This window comes from Podarcis pityusensis (assembly GCF_964106645.2).
Source record: "Podarcis pityusensis genome assembly, chromosome: 1".
Classification (NCBI taxonomy): domain Eukaryota; kingdom Metazoa; phylum Chordata; class Lepidosauria; order Squamata; family Lacertidae; genus Podarcis; species Podarcis pityusensis.
In genome coordinates, this window is record NC_138028.1 from 26,781,623 (window position 1) to 26,797,188 (window position 15,566).

A 15,566-nucleotide genomic window follows, 5' to 3' on the forward strand; every position below is an offset into this window, starting at 1 on the left:
ATTCCATTCCACCTTTTGCTGCAGGCATGGGATTGTTGCGTGTCACATGTGTGTCACATGTCTGTTTACATTCCAGCACAGATTGCTGGCATTCCGCTCTGTATTGCTTTTGTTTTTAGTCTCTTTCCGAGAAGACGGCAAAGAGAGATGCCATGTTTTCTTTGTTCTGATTTATGTATAATAAATGCATAGTTCAATATTGTCAACAGTGAGTGGCAAAGGCTCTCCATGATTTCAGGCAGGAGATGCCAGGGTTGAACCAGGCACCTTCCGCTCACAAGTGAGATGCTCTGCGACTGAACTGTGGCTCCCTTCCTCAACTATAACTCCTTCAGTAAAGTGCCCAGATTCTAACACAAGCCAAACATGATCAAAAGGACCTTGGCCCAACCACAGCCACAATCATGTGCCAAGCCTGGCATAAATTGGGGCATTCGTATGATCATCTACTCTTCCAACAATGTCACAGTTGTTGTGTTTTGGAGAGTTTTACGTTGGATTATTGTTGTCTTCTTATTTTAAATAATGCCATTTCAATCAACAACAAAAATCAGGTGAGAAAATTATCTGTACACAATGTGTCTAATTATTTGATTAGGAAGTCCTTTGAAAAACCTAGACCATATATTAGTCAGGGAGGGGAATTGACTACAGAAAAACTCTCCATTGCCTATTCTTGCCATTGTGGAAAAATAAATGTGCTTGACCTACCAAATATTCTATATAAATGCAGGGGGAAAAAGGAGAAAAGGAAAATGTCTGATTTTATCTTGTGGAAGGCCAACGACCTTGGTGAGTCCAAAATTACTATGATCAAATAGTTGTACAGAGATTCAAAGATGAAAAGGGATTTCTTCCATGGAAGATCTACAGGTCATTTAAACTTCAAAGCAAATATCCATCAAGTCTCAAAAGCCTGGCATATAGATGAAACTGCTGCTTAAAACCAAACTGACTTTTTGAAAAAGAAAAGAATTAACGTTAGCAGAAGTAGGTAATTTGTACCTTTGCATATTTAACAGGGTCTAACATAAGGCCAGTTCTGCACAAGTATTTCTGCTTGTCTATATTCAGTATAATTTGCTAGTCATAGCATGTTCAGGAACAGAAATGGCAAAAGCAATGGAACAGACACTCAACACTTAAAATGCTGTTTTGTGTTCTCACTGACTGCGTGGCAATTCCTGGGGAACCAACCATCAAGTAATACCCATATTTATGACACATTACCATGGAACCTGTGCAGGAAAGTCAGAGATAGCCACATATTAGGAAGAATAATATGCAAGCAAGCCCACTGAACTCAAGTCTACATATTTTTATATCCTGGATTCCCTTTTCAGTACTTTTAAAAACACAAGAAGCTGCTTTATTCCAGGTAAGACCATTGACCCATCTAGTAACAGCTATGCTGACTGCCAGTGACTTTCCAAAGTTAAAGACGGGGTTCTCTATCCATCCTACCTGGAGATGCCAGAGATGTGACTTTTGGACCCTCTGTTCTACCACCAAGCCCTGGCTCTTTATCTGAAACATCCAGAGGCTCTATAAAGATGTTTGTGCTTTATTTTCTAACATGTCTTTCATGATTGCCTTGTTATATCTTTTTCTTGTTGAAAATACAGAATTTGATTTTGAGGCCTGGGTAACACTCAGTGGTGCATTTAAGAAACCATGCATTACAGCTACTTGATTGGAACAAGTCTGGTATGGCGGGCGTCGCTCACATGACAGCTGTAATGTATGGAGCATCTTGCAATTTCTTATCTTCTCTATTTTGTGGAGCAATTCCACAAACAGAAATGTCTAGCACTGGCAGAGGGACCACCCATAGGATAAGAGGAGATCTACTTGATAAGCCATTCTAGCTTAGTGGTAGAACATCTGTTTTGCATGCATGAGAACTTAGGTTCAATCATCAGCACCTCCAGATAGCACGGGAAATGTCCCTCTTTGAAACCCCAGAAAACTGTATAAGGCAGTTCCTCAAAGCATTGAGAAAGCAATCCAGGATATAAAAAGATGTAACGTTGTACATTGTATTTGGACTGACCAGTTAATAAGCCAACATGCTCAAGCTTTCCATGTTTATCACGGAAAACACAACACACACAATGCACTTAGGTATTCATTTTCTAAATGTCACAAGCTCTTTCCACTCACAAGTCATCCGAAACTCAAGGATCCCCAACAAGGAGGACAACGCCTCTTGAGAAAACAGCTTCTTTTTGATGATGACGATGACAATGATAAACAAAATCACTGCTGGGGTTCTCAGCAGTGAAACACAAGTTGTCCTGAAGAGCAGACACTGTAAGCAAACGTGTTCTGAATATTTCAGGCCTTGCAGCCTAATGCATTCTCAGTTAAGCAGAAATGTTTTTTTGGGCAGAGCCTTGGAGAAAGTAAGCAACACGGTAAATCAGAAGGTGACACTGTCAATGGCCCCTTTTCTGCTCGAAATGGGGGTTCTATCCTGTGCATTTAGCTGAGCTCAAAGAAACATAGGTAATCTGCATTTTAACTGTAGATCGCAGGAGCAGGTGATTATTTATTACCTACTCATTATGGAAGGTTGTCCAATTCAGCTTTACACAGCTCTGGGGTTTGGCTGAGAGAAATCACTGGCTGGAAACCTCATGAGGCTTCGCAAGCATTTCCACAGCCCCCCCCCCTTGCCTTGATTTACGGGATGCCGTCAAACATGTAGCGATACCGATGCTCTTCAGCTTTAATAAAAAACTATTTGCTCAGCTATAAACTTAATTTATTGTGATATAATTACTTTAGCAGTGCTATTAATATCTGCCATGTTTAGTGTCAGTGATTTTAGTGCTACAAACTTAGTTTGTAATGAATAAAATGAGGTTATCAGGCATAAGTACTCTTTCCCTCTGTTCTGTAGAATCTCTGGAGAATCATAGGACTGGATCCAGATTTAGGCTGTGTACACACTATTGCTATGAAGCACACTTTGAAACATGTTTTCCCTTCAAAGAATTCTGGGTATTTTTGGTTTGTGAAAGGTCGTTGGGAGTTGTAACTCTGTGAGGGGTGAACTACAGTAACCAGAATTCTTTCAGGGAAGAAGGTGCTTTAAAGGCATGGTGTGTAGTCGGGCACAGTCATGCTTAGAGGAGGTCCACTGAAATAGGACGTATGCTATTTATGACAAATTCCATTGATTTTTGATTACTCTTCCCTAAGCCTGACTAAGTCTGGGTCCCACCCACAGAATCATAGAGTTGAAAGGAACTTCTAAACAAATCAGGCTCCACCCCAGTGTTATTTTTCTACAAAAAGAGATGCTGGAATGTACCCTTTTCTCTTATAATGGCACCTATCCGAGAGGTGCCGAAACTGAGTTCCAATGAGTTCTGGCTGAAAAAAAGCCCTGCTCAGTCCCATGCAGGTCGTCCATTACAACACCACCCCTGAAATGTGTTCATTCACCCCCTGCTTAAAAAAGGAAAGACTCACCACCTTCCAATATGGTCTGTCTCGCTGGTGAACAGTCTCTAGCATCAAGAAGAAGCTGAGATCCTTTCTCTCCCCTCCCTTCCATCTTATCTCCCCTGTAGAGCCACAGAAAGAAAATTTGCTCCATCATCTATATGAAACATCTTTGAATCTGAAGATGTCTACTCTGTGACTTCAGCCTGCTCTGGGATGCCTTCTTGGAAATGAAGAACAGTCTGTAAACATTTTAAATGAATTAATTCATTAAGTGAAATAAAATACTGCCTCTTAATTGTCCCTTTTCTGTGGGTTAAACACACCCATCAAGCTTTCCTCAAAAGACTTGGCCTCCACACACACCACACCTTTATCTCTCTTCTCTATACATATCTCAGTTTGTCAATATCCATCTTAACACTTTTAACACCATATGGTATCTGCGTCTGGAATACTTGAGGGACCATGTTTTCCTTTATTTCCTACCTCTCCCATAGCTGAGTTCAAGAAATGGGAGTATTTGACTCACACCCTCTGAAAGCCAGGATGTTGCCAAGGTTCTTTCAGGGGTGGCCCCTTTTGTTTCGGATTTCCACAAGCCATATCCCATTCATCTCTTGCTTTATAAGGGAACTTAAAGTTCCATGTACAGCTACTAGCCAGCAATCCTGCAGGATATTGGTGTTTATTTTTATTAAGTTAGCATTGCAGATAGTATTTTTTTGCAACTCTTAATGCTTTTTTTTTTTTAAAAAAAAGACAAAATGCAATACAACATATTTTTGTATGCTGCTTTTAATAATACAGTGGTAGCTTGGGTTAAGTACTTAATTTGTTCTGGAGGTCCGTTCTTAACCTGAAACTGTTCTTAACCTGAAGCACCACTTTAGCTAATGGGGCCTCCTGCTGCCGCTGTGCCGCCAGAGCACAATTTCTGTTCTCATCCTGAAGCAAAGTTCTTAACCTGAGGTAATATTTCTGGGTTAGCAGAGTCTGTAACCTGAAGTGTATGTAACCTGAAGCGTATGTAACCCGAGGTACCACTGTATATGCATTACCATGAACACTTTACTTTATAGTAAAGTGGAAATTTGGAGATGTGCAAATTTCACAAGGGTGACTCTATGTAGGTTCCCTGGCATAGGGAGGATCACATAGGGACCCAGAGCAGAGCTTTCTTTGTGGTGGACCCAGTGTTTTTGACAACCCTCCCTTTCTGAAATGCATCATGCCACTATATAATTTTGATTCAGATACCGTGTAAGAATACACCTGTGTACCTCAAGAGGGACAGAGAGGACGGTGATAGTTTGATTTTCACTTCCGCTGCCTTTCCTATTCATGAAAGTTCTGAATTTTGACACTGATTATTTTATTTTGTTTTAGATATTTATTGTTCATTGTCCTTCTAAAGTCGTTGCTTGCCACCCCGAGATTCTCAAGTAACTTCAAATAGCTTAGATAAATAAATAAGTCACATTTCTATGCCCTCACAAGCCTTATTTGCTGATTTCTGAGATCGATGTGCTGTTAGATGCCGAGGAGACTCCAAGCCTGCATATCTCAGCTGTTGGCAACCTTAGGCCTAGGATAAGGGTGGAACACAGATACTGATGACTACTGCTGATTCTATTAATGCCAATATTGTCTTCTTTCCTACTGGCAGAGGCTCCCTGTGCCATTAATGGCAGCAGGACAGTCCAGGTTTTCTCCTGAACTGAGATTCAGTGATGGAAAAACATGGCAGGAAGGTAGGAAGGAAAGAATCCATTATATTTTTTTCTGAGCCTTTGCAGTGCAAATACACCTCACTCCATTGGAAAGGTTAACTAACTTAAAAATGACTTCCCCTGAATTAAATCTAGATACAAACACTGATTTCTGTTCTTCCATCTTTTGAAGTGTTTATGACTTTTTCAAAAGCCACTTGTGATGTCAGTGTGAAGGCCAGGGCATAAACACAATCAGCAGATTGTATAGGCGCTCCTTCCAACAATAGCATAAGGGAGGCTTGAGCAAGCAGCCGTACTGGAACCAAACAGAAAGGAGCAGCCAGAGATTCCTTGGCTGTTGTGAAGGTTTTCTTTTTCATGTTTCAGTTGAAGGCTTTGTAGGAGGGTTTGTGAGACTTCCGTTATTATCAGATCAAAATGCTTCTTGTATACATAACCAGCACCACATATGCTGGATGCTTCAGTAAGAATTGCCACACAAGACGTTGTTTCAGTACCAACTGGTAAAGTGGGGAGGGCAGAGGAGTGGGAATGATTCCCTTCTGACTAAGGCCGCATTCACAGAATCACAGAATTGTAGGGTTGGAAGGGACCATGTGGGTCATCTAGTCCAGCCCCCTGCAGTGCAGGACTCTTTTGCCCAATGGGGGACTCAAACCCACGACCCTGAGATTAAGAGTTTGATGCTCTAGCAGCGGAGCTATTCTGGGTCCTCATCCATACCATACATTTAAAGCACACCATACATGTAAATCACTATGATACCGCTTTAAACAGTCATGGCTCCTCTGCTCCTATGAAGGAGAGGGCTACCAATAGCTATTAGCCATGATGGTTATGCCCTGGTGTTCTGCCTCCAGAGCAGAATTTTGGAAGGCTTCGGCGCATAGTGGTTGCAGAGCTTCTCTTGAATCGTGTCCCACGGCGCTGCTTGGACTGCTAAAGGCACGACCAATGCTCGGGTCATCTCGAACACCTTGGGTCCACAAAGGCTGAGGAAGAGGCCTCGCTTACACAATTCTCTTAGCACGTTTGCTTGGAGGTAGCAGTCGAACCAAGCAAGGTAAAAGTCCCATGATTCAGAGGCTGGGGCAAATGGCGGTAGAGGCACGAGTGAAGCCATGGTTCCAATGCCAATGTAGAGGGTGATGGATGGAACACAGTGCTCTAGCCAGAACGGTCAGCTCTGAATTGGTTCTGTTCAGTGATTCCGCTCAATGAATGTCCGAATCTGGCTGTGCTCTGATGTCCATCAATCCCACCTTCGTCGCCAGTGTTAAATAGTGGGTGGACATAGCAGACGACACAGCGATTTCTCCAAAGCAGCTCTTTATTTGTAAGCTGGAACAGAACTGAACAGCAAACAGCTCAGCCGGCCTGCTTTTATAGGCAGCTGGCTGTCAACATTGTAACAACAGCAACCCAGGGTTTCCCGCCTAAAGTAACTGACGTGGACCTGAGTGAAAACTACATACACAATACTCCTGGTGGCCAGGGTGAGAACTTCAATACATAACACTTCTGAATACCAGTTGCTGGAAAACACAGGAGGAGAGAATGCTCTTGTGGTCAAATCCTGCTTGTACGTTTCCCACAGGCATCTGTTTGGCCACATTGAGAACAGGATGCTGGACTAAATGGGCCTTTGATCTGATCCAGAAAGGTTCTCTTTATGTACACCAGACAGTAGTGTAGTGGGGGGGGGCACAGGGTGGTTGCCCCAGGCATAAAATTGTTAGAGGCACAAAATTTCAACACTGGGTACTGCCTCAGTACAGCTGCATGCTTCTGTTGCTGGGCTCCATTGAAAACAGCTTTTCCATGTAAAGCAGGAAGTGACTTCTCCAGACAATGAAACAACTCTTCTTTTCTTACCTCTGCGGCTGCAATCTCCTGGGTGGCATGGATGCCATCAGGCAGTTGAATGTGCATGCATACTCCATCTGTTCCCCTCACCCCCACCCCTCTGCATGGCCCTGGGTGCTGCCAATCCACGCTACACCACTGTATTCAGGTGCTGAGGAAGCATGGGAAATGGCAAAGGAATATGATCTTTTGTCAACAACTTGAAAAATGAATGTAGGCAAGACTGGGTTGGAACGTTTTGCCACTGGAGGCAAAACAGAAAATGCTACCTCCTATGCTGCCTGCTGAAGCTCCCCCCACCCACTGGCAGAGGAAGGAGGTGCGGTGGGTGCAGCCCACCCTGGGTGTAATCCCTGAGGGGGTGTGTGACATGGCCACGCTGCCCCCCTGGGATGCTTGCTCCAGCCCCACATGCGGCTAGCCCCTCCTCCGGGTGCACAGCATGTGCGCCGCTCCGGGTGCTGGAGCAGCTAGCTCTGCCTCTGCCCCCACCCCCCAAAACATTGCTCACTGCCCACTGAAACCACCTCCCTGAAACTGCCTACCCAAGCTGCCTCCCTCACCATCTGCTGGAGCTGACAAAAAAGGAGTCCAGAGAGGAGCAGGCAGAGCAAAATGAACAGGTGGTCCCAGTGGAGAACAAGGCAGTAGAGGAGGAGGTGCGAAGGTACAGCACACTCCTCAGGGTTTGCATCTGGTGCCCCTCCCAACTGTCCTCCAATCTGCCACCTGAGGTAACTGCCTCACCACACCTCATGGACCGGTTGGCTCTGAATGTAGGAAGCACTCACAATGCACCGTGATGTTCTGCGCAATGTTTTTTTCCCCAGCTGCTGCATCTAAGAAGAGAAGATCATGCAAAGTGAAAGCATATGTCAGGAGAAGAACTGAGACAGCCATGACTTGGAACATCTGATTTCTGGATCTGCGTCATGTCAGATATTTGAACAAGCCGTGGATGCCGACAAAAAGTGAGCACACTTATAATGAAGACACCATCGCCTGACAACAAGCACTTAGACATTTGGTGTGTTGTGACTGTGGCATTTCTCCCTATTAAGCAATTTTACCTGATGCGATCCTAAGCTATTTCCATATCTAACTGCATATAAGAGCCAAACCTTGTGCATAAAATGCATTTGAAAAGATGTGCTTGTCAGCAGAACGAGAACAAGAAGAATAGCAAAAATAAATAAATAAAAGGAAGTCATCAAATGCATCGTATCATAGAAAAGCAGTTTAGGAGCATACTTGAAATAATCTCCTCTTAATAGAAGTCTGTTCAAGTAGTTGCAAACAAGGCATTAAAAAACACAAATTAAACAACACGCAAAAATAGCCACAAGATGAATCAAATTCATTTCCAGTTATGCCCCATTTTAGCTATATTGCTGGATATGAAAATCATTTGCCTCTTTCATTATTTCACATAAGTACCTCTATTGTGGCCTGGGAGAGGGCTGAACTATTCTAGAAGGTACAAGTTTATGCTGTGTGTGTTGCTCTAAGTATCAGCTGGAATACAATACTCAGAGAACCTGATTTCCCCAGGAAACATACGTGTTTAGTCATGTGACGGATAAAATTTGGGAAAAGTTTGTGGAAACAAGAAATTCCCAATATCTTCACCAAAAATATCCATTTGTTGAATTTGTATTCATATTCATTACTGTAGTGCAATTGTATTCCAAGGAGCTCAGAGCAGTGCTAAAATGTCACTATCTTAGATTTAAATATTGGTCTTATGGGTCACCAATATGATATACTTCCTCCAGGGAACACAGTCCTGTTTGATGGTAAAATATCATTGCACCTTATCAACAACCTTTCAAAGGACATTAGGCCAAGAGAGACTTGTCCAAAGCCATCCTTTGAGTTTATCAATCAAACTCTCAGTTCAACATACTATGCACTAAACAACATTGGCCTATCTCTGGGCCAATTAATGTGATTTGCCTTAGTTGGAAGATATGATACATTAAAAGAGATGCAGTTTTCAAGATGGCAGACTAGTGCAATGACTGCAGGCATGGGATGTATACTGAATGGCTGACACACTCTAGACCAGCCATTCCCAACCTTGGGTCCCCAGATGTTGTTGGACTAGAATTCCCATCATCTCTAGCTGGCAGGACCTGTGACCAGGTATGATGGGAGTTATAGTCCAACAGCATCTGGGGACCTGTCAGGCTTCAGGGAATCCAATCCCTCCCACGGTGCACAGCCAAGAATCAGATAACAAGAAGAGTTCTTACCAAGTCTTTTATTCACTATTCACAGTGAGAGGCTTAGAAAAGGTGCCTCTATTTCAGTAATGGCGTTGCTCCGAGTAAAGCTCCACCCCCTCTGTCTCTCCTATTCTATGTCACCCCTGTGATGGCTAATCTGAGCTTTCTGCCTCTGAGCTTTCTGTTGTACTACTCCAAATACCTGCCTGGTTCTGGGAGAGGGGGGTTATTGAATGCTTTCTAAAGACACTGAGTCTGTCAGCTGTCTTTCCCCTGGTGCTTCTTCTTCTTCCTGCTCCCCTCCCAATATTTCCCAGCTTCTCCCTTCTGCAGCCTCTGAACCTTCCGCAAACTCCTGTTTGTAAATCTATACTGTCTCCCTCTTCTCTGTCAGGTTCAGACTGCAGAGGCGGGATCCACTATTCCTCCCGCTCCTCTGCCCAGTCCCTGACAGGACCCAAGGTTGAGAAAGGCTGGTCTAGACATTAAATGATTGTAATAAAGAATTGCAAATTACACTCACTTTGAGAGGTGACATTGCTAACAATTGTGTGAAGTTAATGATCATGATGAAAGTTCAAATGCTTGCAAATCCTGTATTTTTGTTCACACATGAACCTAAATACGGGGGAAAGGCATTCCTGTGCCTGGGATTTCAGATTGCTGCTTCATTAGGGAGAAATGAGATTGTGGATAATTGTATAACCTGTTACCTTATTGTTGTTGCTGTTGTTACAATTTATTACTTGCCCTTCACCCTAAGGTCCCAGGGCAAGTTCCAACAATCAAAACACAATATTACACAATATTAAAAACAGTTTCAAACTTTAAATTACAGAAATAAGGTGGGTCCTAAAATATACATCTCAAGTGTCAAACGCCAGGGTAAAGATTAGCTTACCACTGTACCATTCCATTCATCCTGCATCACTTACTGAACTTCCAACAGATACACATAGTGTAAGACTAGCTGCTCTCATACATTTTGTACATGTGATGGGTACCTTTAGAATAGAGAGAGATCAAGCTATATATAATGCCCTTCCGAGCTGAAAAGGCCAGGGAAACTTGTAAAACTGAAAGGTCATCCCTGATAGGACACAAAGATTTAAAGTAGGTCAGCACCTCTAATTAAAGCACCTCCTATCTTGAAATTACCAGGCATCTGCATGCTTCAATCAAGTACTCAATTTCTTACTGCATATGCTATAGCTGGAAGAAGCAGATGGAGGTAGAGTTGGAACATTTATGTGACTCACAGTATTACATGCTGTTATACCAGCTAGGGGGGGGAAATGTCAAACACTATCAATCTTTAGGGTTCAAAGCATAAGTTGGTTGCGGTGAGATCAGGCAAAAATTCCTGGTGTGAAATGGTGTGAAAATTTTAGTTCCATTTGAGGAAGTTCATGCAATCCTTAGAAACAACTGACATCTGGTGTGCATTCGTTTATGCAGAAGACCAACAACAGTGTTTAAAGAAAGTAAAATGTGTTATGGTGGATGCATCACTGCCTTTGCACATTTCTCTGATCTCCCATTGTTGATTCTGATCAAATAGATCTTGTCTTCTCTTGGGTTATATTGCTGCAATATCATTCGTGCTCTTACAACAGGGGTGCATTTACCCCCAACCCCTTTCTCAAAGATGACTCAGGAGTCCGGTTCCCAAAATGTGGCCAAATGGCAAATCAGGGAGTGGGAGGAGCCTGGCTCTAAAAAAAAGATTGCGAAGGAAAGTGATTCCCTTTTACTTCCCCCCACAGAAAAGCCTCTGCAACTTTGGCAGGCTTAATCCACTCTGGAGGAGCTCCTGTGCCGGCAAATTTCACCACTTTGGCCCGAAGGTGCTAAAGGCACAGCAATTTTAAGAACCTGAATTATAGTGATAAGGAAACACAGAGCAACATTTCAATGCAGAGCAGCTTGGAGCCTGCAAAGCAGACCAAATCAGAGAGAGTCCAGAATGACTCAGAAACAGATTGGAATTTTAAAACCCACATAGATATAAGGCAAATAGTGGGGCCTGTCCACATGCCTGTCCTACAGGCATGTTGCTATTATATGGTCCCGTGAACCACTCTGAGACCTATGGGTATAGGGTGGAATAACAACAACAACAATCATACATGATGATGCGACAGCTTAGTGTCTGTGAAAAACAGACTTTAAGTCACTTTTGCAAACACACCAAGGCATTACATAGGAATATAAGCACCTCTGGATCAGGCCAATGGCCCATCTAGGCCAACATCCTGTTCTCACAGTGGCCAACCAGATGCCTGTGGGAAACTCTCAACCAGGAGAGTGATCTCCCCACCTCATGCTTTCCAGCAAATGGTATTCAGAAGCATTTTTGCCCCTGACTGCTTTAATCTCCTTCTGCTATATTATTTCAACCAGAAGGCTTTTGGAAGAGCAAAGGGTGTGGTCTCTGCTTCCTTCAACCTGAGTAGCCAGTTAACAGCTCAGTGGGTAAAATATGTACAAAGATGGCAGTCCCCAGTTCTCCCCTCCAAAAGTGGTCCGGCCTTTCTGAATTTCATATTCTCCTTATCCTCAGTGTAAGCAGACATGCTCATCCCACTCTCTAGTGTCTTATGCAAAGCAATCTGCTCTTGGTGACAGCAGTTATTTTAAAGTTGTGTGTAGGCGAGAGACCTCAAACTCAAGCTGGGGACAAGTGATGAAGGATAGCTTTTCGAAATCCAATCTCCATTTGACAAGCATGCACTCCAAAAGAGTATTTACAGCACAGTGACACGACAGACTCTTGTCTTTATGAAATGGGAAGTAACCATCCATCAAGATGTCATTTGTTGTACGTCAGTCATCCGGCCAACCACCACCAAATGGAATAATTGAAGGAAAAGGCAACATAAGGAAACTGGCACTTGATTATCTGGCACCACAAGACAAAGGGCAATTTACAACTGTTCCATACAAACTTATATAAAAAAAAGTCAAAGCCAAGAGATTCTGCTGGCTTTTGCCAGCCTTCGTAATGGAGACACATGGAGAGTGATCACACTCCAAATCATCACATTTCAGAACTTAAATCCTAAACTGCTGCTGCTTCTATCTTTTTTTTGAAGGGAAAGTTTTAATTACTGAAATGAAAACGTGTTTCCCATGATTAATTTGGGTTGGTTTTCACTCCCAGGCCAGAAGTGGAAGATGCATGCTGGAGGACTGGGTGCATATGATGAAATGTTGAACGTGAGTGCTTGTTTCATGCATACTGATCCAGTTTATGCATCCATTTTTGATTATGTAAACAGAAAGACCCTATGTCACATATTCCCTTGGGTTTGAACATATCTATTATGCCTTTGGGTCAATTTGTGGAGCTCAAAAACAATGTGCAGGTTGAAATGCAATTGCTCATGGTTTGTTTGTTTGTTTACAAAGGACAGTTGTTGGATCAACACGTCCCATATCTACTAAGCTTTATAAAGGAGACTTTATTCTCAGGCCTGTTTAACCCTGTAGTGATTAATTTACAGCAGTTTGGCAGTTATACATACACAGGTAACTCATACCTTACATGATTTCAACTTACATGGTTGAAGAGCAGCCAGCTGAAAGGGACCTTGAGCTTGCTGGGAGGTTGTAGCAGAGGAGTACAGCTATCATATACACTTGGTACATTCTTTCTATCTAGGATTGTCATCATCTTTCACCGAGCGCACACCACATGAGACGCTCATGGGACGGTAAGGGAGGAAGGGGACACCCACCAAGCCAGCCAGATCAACCCTGGCAACCAGTGGGACGACAGATGTTGCAGCCAGATCACCCTCACCTCCAGTTGAAATCACACAAATTAAATGCAGAGACCTTAATAGCTATTTTTGCACAAGGGTTTCCTGGCATGGAATGAGTGCTTGAACTCAGACTGGGAAGCTCATGCAAGATCTTGAACGGCACCATGAGATCTTGCAGGAGCCTGCATGTGAGCCTCTCAGAGTCCAGTATGCAAGGCAGAGAGCTTTTGAACTTGGGGGCGGAGGAGGGTTACCATATAAAGCAAGTGATGCACTGGCAAAACTGTTGGGAACCTGTGGCTCTGCATATGTTGTTGGACTCCAACTATCATCAGCCCTGGCCAGCCTGGTCCAGCAACATCTAGTGGTCCATTGCTTCCCCACCTATGTCCCACAGGAATTGAGTGTTCAAAATGTTTGACCCAAACTTCTTTCTTCAAGCAAATCACCACTCATTTTGCTGTGCTCACACTCTAGGGCTCTGAACCAGATTCAGCTGAATCCTGAATCTAATTAGGCTCACCAGCTGATTGGATCCAGGTTGGGTTGATTCCTCCCTAGGTTGGCCGGCACTGAGAGCCCTGATGGGGTCAGGTGAGGGCTGGGTACAGCCCTACTCACTACAACTTGCATCTATGCCAAAGCTACTTCAAAACGAAAAAGGATTCTATCCTTTTTTGAACTCTGTAGCAGATGCTCCTGTCACTGCAACACTCCGATGAAAATAGCTGCGTCTATTGATCTTCTGTTTTCTTGGGACTCTTCAAGAAGAGAAGTATTGACCTTTTTATATAAGAAAAAAGAAACGGAAAAAACGCAGTCACCATGCGAGTATTCTGTCATAAATACTTTACTATCAGAGTTGCAAGAAACTGACAACCATTCACTGTGTTCATTATGCACACCTGTGTTATTTATATGGCCTGTTTAGAGTTGGAAGGGACCCCAAGGCGCAGCTAGTCCAACTTCTTGCAAGGCAGGAACTCCAACTAAACAGCCCTGACAGATGATCATCTCCCCTCTGCTTAAAATTCTGGCTGGGGCTTACAGGAGTTGCCCATAACATTTCGACAGCAGTCTTTCTCAGCTCTTCTACCTATGATCCTTTAACTAGAGACAAGGATCTACAATCTTCATAGTCACTTTCAGCTTGGTGAGGGTCTAGCAAGAAGCAGATAAAACCAACTTATTTGCTGGATGGGGAAGACAGGGGCACATGTCAGCTTGTCTCTGTGCCTGCCAGGCACTTGGAGGATCTACCAAAGGCTGAGTGAAAGCAAGGCAATGGCTGCATACTCTCACCTGGTTATAAGCTGGAGAACCTTTGGGAGCGTGATGTCTCAACTCAGCCCCCAGCTCAGATTTTGGAGAGAGGGCAGTGGGGGGGGGGTATCAAGGCATTATCCCTGACTTCCTCCTGCATATCAGAGGCACAATGGACTCCCTCAGGAGGTTGTGGACTCTCCTTCCTTGGAGGTTTTTAAGCAGAGGTTGGATGGCCATCTGTCATGGATGTTTTAGCTGAGATTCCCGCATTGCAGGGGGTTGGACTAGATAAACCTTGGAGTACCTTCCAACTCTGTGATCCATGAGGGTCAACATCCTGCTACCTTGGAGAGCTGCATGGTCTTCTTGGTGGCCACAAACCTTTGGTTGATTTCCAAGGCAATCCAAACAATGTGTGGACCCCCAGCAGTGTTGATGTTGGGAGCTTCTACATTCAAAGCATGTGGACCATCTGTAAGACTATAGACCTTTTCATTTAGGCTCTAGTCTATATTCACCTTGCAATGATATATTTATAGCAAGGTGAATATATGACAGAACGATGAATCAAAGAACAGCCTCTGACTCCCGGGTTCATGCTCCATAAATGAATAGGGGGTCAACAACCGGATATATGTTAAGCTGCTGTGCATCCATTAGTCACTCTGTATTACTGAAATATTAACATTTGTTCAACCAGATTTACAGAGATTTAAGGAGGGTATAATAATAATGTCTGCAAATTTTATATGCGGTAGTTGTTACACCTCATTAAACAAGCTGCCAAATGATCCATTTCTACACAATTAATATGCAGTGGGTGCGTTATTAAATCTCACATGTAAATTAACTCTTGATTCGTGTCATTTACTTTAAAAGTGTGATTAAAAAACTTTCCCCAGACTTTAAATGTTTGGATTTATTTATTTATTTATTGGGATCCTTCCCTGCTCAACGATCCCTCCCTATATTTCTGCTCCGCAGCAGTTACATTGGTCTAGGTTTGTTATTTGTTTAGTCGTTTAGTTGTGTCCGACTCTTAGTGACCCCATGGACCAGAGCACGCCAGGCACTCCAGTCTTCCACTGCTTCCCGCAGTTTGGTCAAACTCATGCTGGCAGCTTCGAGAACACTGTCCAACCATCTCGTCCTCTGTCATCCCCTTCTCCTTGTGCCCTCCATCTTTCCCAGCATCAGGGTCTTTTCCAGGGAGTCTTCCCTTCTCATGAGGTGGCCGAGGTATTGGAGCC

The 15,566-nt window shown here is 43.4% G+C and overlaps 1 long non-coding RNA gene across 1 annotated transcript; it reads left to right on the forward strand.

Annotated features, from left to right (window-relative positions):
- The first annotated feature begins 3,585 nt into the window (after positions 1–3,585).
- On the forward strand, positions 3,586–8,362 carry LOC308459322. Its single transcript, XR_013978001.1, has 3 exons — positions 3,586–3,697; positions 5,123–5,207; positions 7,886–8,362. It is a non-coding gene; the product is annotated as an uncharacterized lncRNA (long non-coding RNA).
- Positions 8,363–15,566: the final 7,204 nt, after the last annotated feature.